Below are 6,274 nucleotides of genomic sequence, written 5' to 3'. Positions count from 1 at the left end.
TTGAATTCTATGGTGAGAATTTTCCTTTTCTCTATGATGAGAAAGGCAGTGCTACACAACTGCAAGGCCCTTGACACCTTACAGCATCTCAGAGAGATATCTGGGCTATAATTCAAAGTAAATGCTGTATTTCCAAACCCGATAAATCCTTTAATGTAACACACTTGATGAACCATATGAAAAATCAGATTTCTGCTTTAAGTGACCCATTCCCTAATCTTGATGATCTTTTAAACTGGTTTGGTGTGGAAGGCTCATGGCAGAAATATTTACTTTTAATTCCACTAATGTTATTAACTATACTATTTGTATTTTGCTTGTTTCACAAGATTATTGTTTCTTGTATTACCAAGTGTATGACTGAGCCTCCAATGTAAATAATGATGACTAGACTTGAAGCAGTTGATCAAATATATAGCTCAATCTATGATCAATGATTGTAATAGTGTATCTCTAGATATGGGAAGCGGAGAAGGCAATGGCATCCCACTCCAGTACTCTTGCCTGGAAAATCCCATGGGCGGAGGAGCCTGGTAGGCTGCAGTCCATGGATGGGATCGCTACGAGTCCGACACGACGGAGCAACTTCACTTTCACTTTTCACTTTCATGCTTTGGAGGAGGAAATGGCAACCCACTCCAGTGTTCTTGCCTGGAGAATCCCTGGGACGGGGGAGCCTGGTGGGCTGCTGTCTATGGGGTCACACAGAGTCGGACACGACTGAAGCGAATTAGCAGCAGCAGCAGCAGATATGGGAAGATGCAATGAAAGGAAACACTTAACAGGACCATAACTAGAAGACAGGTGTCCAGAGATCTTTGACTATTAAGACCTAGTCCAGTAATAGCACACTGAGTGGCCCATCAACAGAAACTCTCTTCAGAACTGGGACAAAACCTTGTGTATTGACCTTCCCCCACTGCTGCTTTGGCGCGGTCTCTCAGAGCTCTCTGAGATGCTGCCTCCCGGGCTGCAGTTCTCATTCTGCCCCAGATAAAACTTAACTCAAAACTCTCAAGTTATGCATCTTTTTTAGTTGACAGCCACAAGGGAAGTCCTAAAATTTTTTAAAAACTACATATTTATGGTAAAAAAAAAAACTCAGTGTAGAAGAATATAAGTGAAAAATATAAATTCTCTTTCTTCCTCTCCATTAAAAAAAAAAAAAAGCTGGTTCCAGTGCTCATCCTGTTACATTTTGTTTTAAATTCAAATTCGATTGGGTGCAGCAAGTTGGGGTGATTCACTCTTGGGTTTCTTTGTGGCAGCTGTTTGCCATGAATGAATATCTCGCTTGTCCCAGGGGTCTTCCATGCGGCCTCTCCGGGCAGCACCTGGGAGAACAGTCAGATCTTTTCATTCTTGGGCAGGAGGTGGCGTGCCCTGAGGACAGGCAGCTGCCTCCCTGTGGGAGGGGAAGGAGCAGGTGGGGCTAGAGGCCACATGCCACCAAATCCCTTGCAAATTTTCCTCCTTCCTCAGCCCGAGGCTGCCAACCAGGCTGAATACCACAGGGAGATTTTTTCCACTGTGAACAACTGTCCCGGGACAGCAAGCTGGGATTACATTTCAGGAATCTTGCGTTGCCCTTGAGAAGCCGTGTGGACGGCTGTCAAGTATGTATAGGGGATAAGAAGGCTCCAAAGAGAGATGATGAGTCAGGAGGCACTGGGGTGAAAGGGGCGCCTTCTGTGGGGGTGGGGGTGGGGACAGCCTGATCCTTCCAGGCTTCCCTTCAGCCTTTCATGGAAGAGAATGATCAAACTAACTCACATTTTAAAGATTTACTTTTTGTTTTATTTAATCTTCCTTTTCCTTTCCTTTGAAATTTTTTTTCATTTTAATTCAGTTTCCAATCCAATTTGAAATATAGTATTGTGAAGTTGATTTATCTTCAATGATCTATTAAAATTCATGGAACATATAACAATATTGTTGTACTTATTTTCTTTCCTAATGTTATTTGACTCTGAAACAACATTAGTTATTAATACTTTTATTCCCAGCATGAGCTGTCTCAATTTTTTTTTAAATCACACGTGTTATATATGAATTCTAATTCTAAGTCACTTCAGTCATGTCCGACTCTGCGTGACCCCATAGACGGCAGCCCACCAGGCTCCCTCGTCCCTGGGATTCTCTAGGCAAGAACACTGGAGTGGGTTGCCATTTCCTTCTCCAATGAATACCTCTTAGTAAAATATTCAGATAACCCCCATCTTCTCATTTGAGGGCATTTTACAGTTTACAAAGTGTGTTCACAATTATTCTCTCATCTGATTTTTACTAGAAGGTGTTCTCAGCTGATGGTCTATATCTGCATATTTTTGAAAGACTCTGGGAGAACAGCCCCGGGAGGCAGACTTCTAGAGCAAGCGTGGACAAGAGAGATGGAGGAAGAGGGAGAAGGTGGCTGCCTGGAGACGGGAAGTCAGAGAACAAATGCGGTCTAGTTCCCAATCTAGTTCAGTGAATTTAGGAGGCTCTGCATGGTCCCCAAGCCTAGTCCCACCCCTTTGTTAGGTCACCCACCCCCATCAAATCAGGTGACTTCTAGATCCCATGCCTGTAGAAGGAGGATACCCTGATTTGGTGACCAAGGGTATGACAGGGGTTCAAGGAGGCAGCCACCTAGAGTTAAATAATAAAATACAAACAACAGACCCTGGGGAATGATGTGAATACCCCAAGCCCGCAGCCTGCCCTCCCATCTTGCTTCACACCCTCTCTTCTTCTCTCCCTTCTTCCCTTCCTCCTCGCCTCCTGTCTCCCCTCTATGCAGCCCATCCTCTTTACAGCCAAACCACCAGCTGAGATGGCCCTTCTCCATTTCCCCCCATCCCCTTGAGTGCTATTTTATGTGCCTTGGAGTTATTTAAGTCAGTCCTTGGAACTCATTTTATCCATACTTCATCTGCATAATAAACATGTTGACATGCCCCTGAACATGTGGGGTCTCCCTGGCTCAGAGTGCCACCAGAAGAGTCCTATTTGCAGGAAACAATGATGCCATTTCACTCTTCCCAGAATGTCTCTAAGCCCTACATGCCAGAACTTTTAAGATTAAATCTCTCTGCTCCTCAGTTCAGTTCAGTTCAGTCGCTCAGTCGTGTCCGACTCTTTGCGACCCCATGAGCAGCATCCCAGGCCTCCCTGTCCATCACCAACTCCCTGAGTCCACCCAAACCCATGTCCATTGAGTCAGTGATGCCATCCAACCATCTCATCCTCTGTCGTCCTCTTCTCCTGCCCTCAGTCTTTCCCAGTATCAGGATCTTTTCAAATGAGTCAGCTCTTTGCATCAGGTGGGCAAAGTATTGGAGTTTCAGCTTCAACATCAGTCCTTCCAATGAACACTCAGGACTGATCTCCTTTAGGATGGACTGGTTGGATCTCCTGGCAGTCCAAGGGACTCTCAAGAGTCTTCTCCAACACCACAGTTCAAAAGCATCAATTCTTCTGTGCTCAGCTTTCTTCACAGTCCAACTCTCACATCCATACATGACTACTGGAAAAACCATAGCCTTGACTAGATGGACATTTGTTGGCAAAGTAATGTCTCTGCTTTTGAATATGCTATCTAGGTTGGTCATAACTTTCCTTCCAAGGAGTAAGGGTCTTTTAATTCATTGGCTGCAATCACCATCTGCAGTGATTTTGGAGCCCCCCCCCCCCACCCCCCAAAATAAAGTCTGACACTGTTTCCACTGTTTCCCCATCTATTTCCCATGATTTGGGAGCTCCCAAAATAAAGTCTGTCACTGTTTCCACTGTTTCCCCATCTATTTGCCATGAAGTGATGGGACCAGATGCCATGATCTTCGTTTTCTGAATGTTGAGCTTTAAGCCAACTTTTTCACTCTCCTCTTTCACTTTCATCAAGAGGCTCTTTAGTTCTTCTTCGATTTCTGCCATAAGGTTAGTGTCATCCACATATCTGAGGTTATTGATATTTCTCCCCGGCAACCTAGATTCCAGCTTGTGCTTCTTCCAGTCCAGCATTTCTTATGATGTACTCTGCATATATGTTAAATAAGCAGGGTGACAATATACAGCCTTGATATACTCCTTTCCTGATTTGGAACCAGTCTGTTGTTCCATGTCCAGTTCTAAATGTTGCTTCCTGACCTGCATACAGATTTCTCAAGATGCAGGTCAGGTGGTCTGGTATTCCCATCTCTTTAAGAATTTTCCAGAGTTTGTTGTAGTCCACACAGTAAAAGCCTTTGGCATAGTCAATAGAGCAGAAGTAGATGTTTTTCTGGAACTCTCTTGCTTTTTTGATGATCTAGCTGATGTTGGCAATTCGATCTCTGGCTCCTCTGCCTTTTTGAACTCCAGCTTGAAAATCTGGAAGTTCACGGTTCACATACTGTTGAAGCCTGGCTTGGAGAATTTTGAGCATTACTTTGCTAGTGTGTGAGATGAGTACAGTTGTGTGGTAGTTTGAGCATTCTTTGGTATTGTCTTTGTTTGGGATTGGAATGAAAACTGACCTTTTCCAGTCCTGTGGGGCCACTGCTGAGTTTTCCAAATTTGAAGGCATATTGAATGCAGCACTTTCACAGCATCATCTTTCAGGATTTGAAAGAGCTCAACTGGAATTCCATCACCTGCACTAGCTTTGTTTGTTTGTAATGATGCTAAGGCCCACTTGACTTCACATTCCAGTATGTCTGGCTCTAGATGAGTGATCACACCATTGTGATTATCTGGGTCATGAAGATTTTTTTGTATAGTTCTTCTGTGTATTCTTGCCACCTCTTCTTAATATCTTCTGCTTCTGTTAGGTCCATACCATTTCTGTGCTTTATTGTGCTCATCTTTGCATGAAAGTTCCATTAGTGTCCCTAGTTTTCTTGAAGAAATCTCTAGTCTTTCCCATTCTATTGTTTTCCTCCATTTCTTTGCACTGATCACTGAGGAAGGCTTTCTTATCTTTCCTTGCTATTCTTTGGAACTCTGCATTTAAATGGGTATATCTTTCCTTTTCTCCTTTGCCTTTCACTTCTCTTCTTTTCACAGCTATTTGTAAGGCCTCCTAAGACAGCCATTTTGCCTTTTTGCATTTCCTTTTCCATGGGGATGGTCTTGATCACTGCCTCCTGTCCAGTGTCATGAACCTCCGTCCATAGTTCATCAGACACTCTGTCTATCAGATCTAATCCCTTGAATTTCTCACTTCCACTGTATAATCATAAGGGATTTGATTTAGGTCATACCTGAATGGTCTAGTGGTTTTCCCTACTTTCTTCAATTTAAGTCTGAATTTGGCAATAAGGAGTTCACGATCTGAGCCATAGTCAGCTCTCGGTTTTTGCTGACTGTATAGAGCTTCTCCATCTTTGGCTGCAAAGAATATAATCAGTCTGATTTTGGTATTGACCATCTGGTGATGTTCATGTGTTGGAAGAGGGTGTTTGCTATGACCAGTGCGTTCTCTTGGCAAAACTCTGTTAGCCTCTGCCCTGCTTCATTCTGTACTCCAAGGCCAAATTTGCCTGTTACTCCAGGTGTTTCTTGGCTTCCTATTTTTGCATTCCAGTCCCCTATAATGAAAAGGACATCTTTTCTGTGTGTTAGTTCTAGAAGGTCTTGTAGATCTTCATAGAACCGTTTAACTTCAGCTTCTTCAGCATCATTGTTTGGGGCATAGACTTGGATTACTGTGATATTGAAAGGTTTGCCTTGGAAATGAACAATGATCATTCTGTCATTTTTGAGATTGCATCCAAGTACTACATTTCTGACTCTTGTTGACCATGATGGCTACTCCATTTCTTCTGAGGGATTCCTGCCCATAGTAGTAGATATAATGGTCATCTGAGTTAAATTCACCCATTCCAGTCCATTTTAGTTCGCTGATTCCTAAAATGTCGATGTTTACTCTTGCCATCTCCTGTTTGACCACTTCCAATTTGCCTTGATTCATAGACCTAACATTCCAGTTTCCTATGCAATATTGCTCTTTACAGCATTGGACTTTACTTCTATCACCAGTCACATCCACAACTGGGTGTTGTTTTTGGTTTGGCTCCATCTCTTCATTCTTTCTGGAGTTAGTTCTCCACTGATCTCCAGTAGCATATCGGGCACCTACTGACCCGGGGAGTTCCTCTTTCAGTGCCCTTTTTTTTTGCCTTTGCATATGTTCATGGTGTTCTCAAGAATATTGAAGTGGTTTGCCATTCCCTTCTCCAGTGGATCATGTTTTGTCAGAACTCTCCTCCATGACCCGTCCGTCTTGAGTGGCCCTACGTGGCATGGCTCATAG

This window comes from Bos taurus, chromosome 23 (genome assembly GCF_002263795.3).
Source record: "Bos taurus isolate L1 Dominette 01449 registration number 42190680 breed Hereford chromosome 23, ARS-UCD2.0, whole genome shotgun sequence".
NCBI classification, from domain to species: domain Eukaryota; kingdom Metazoa; phylum Chordata; class Mammalia; order Artiodactyla; family Bovidae; genus Bos; species Bos taurus.
This window is presented reverse-complemented; position numbering follows the sequence as displayed.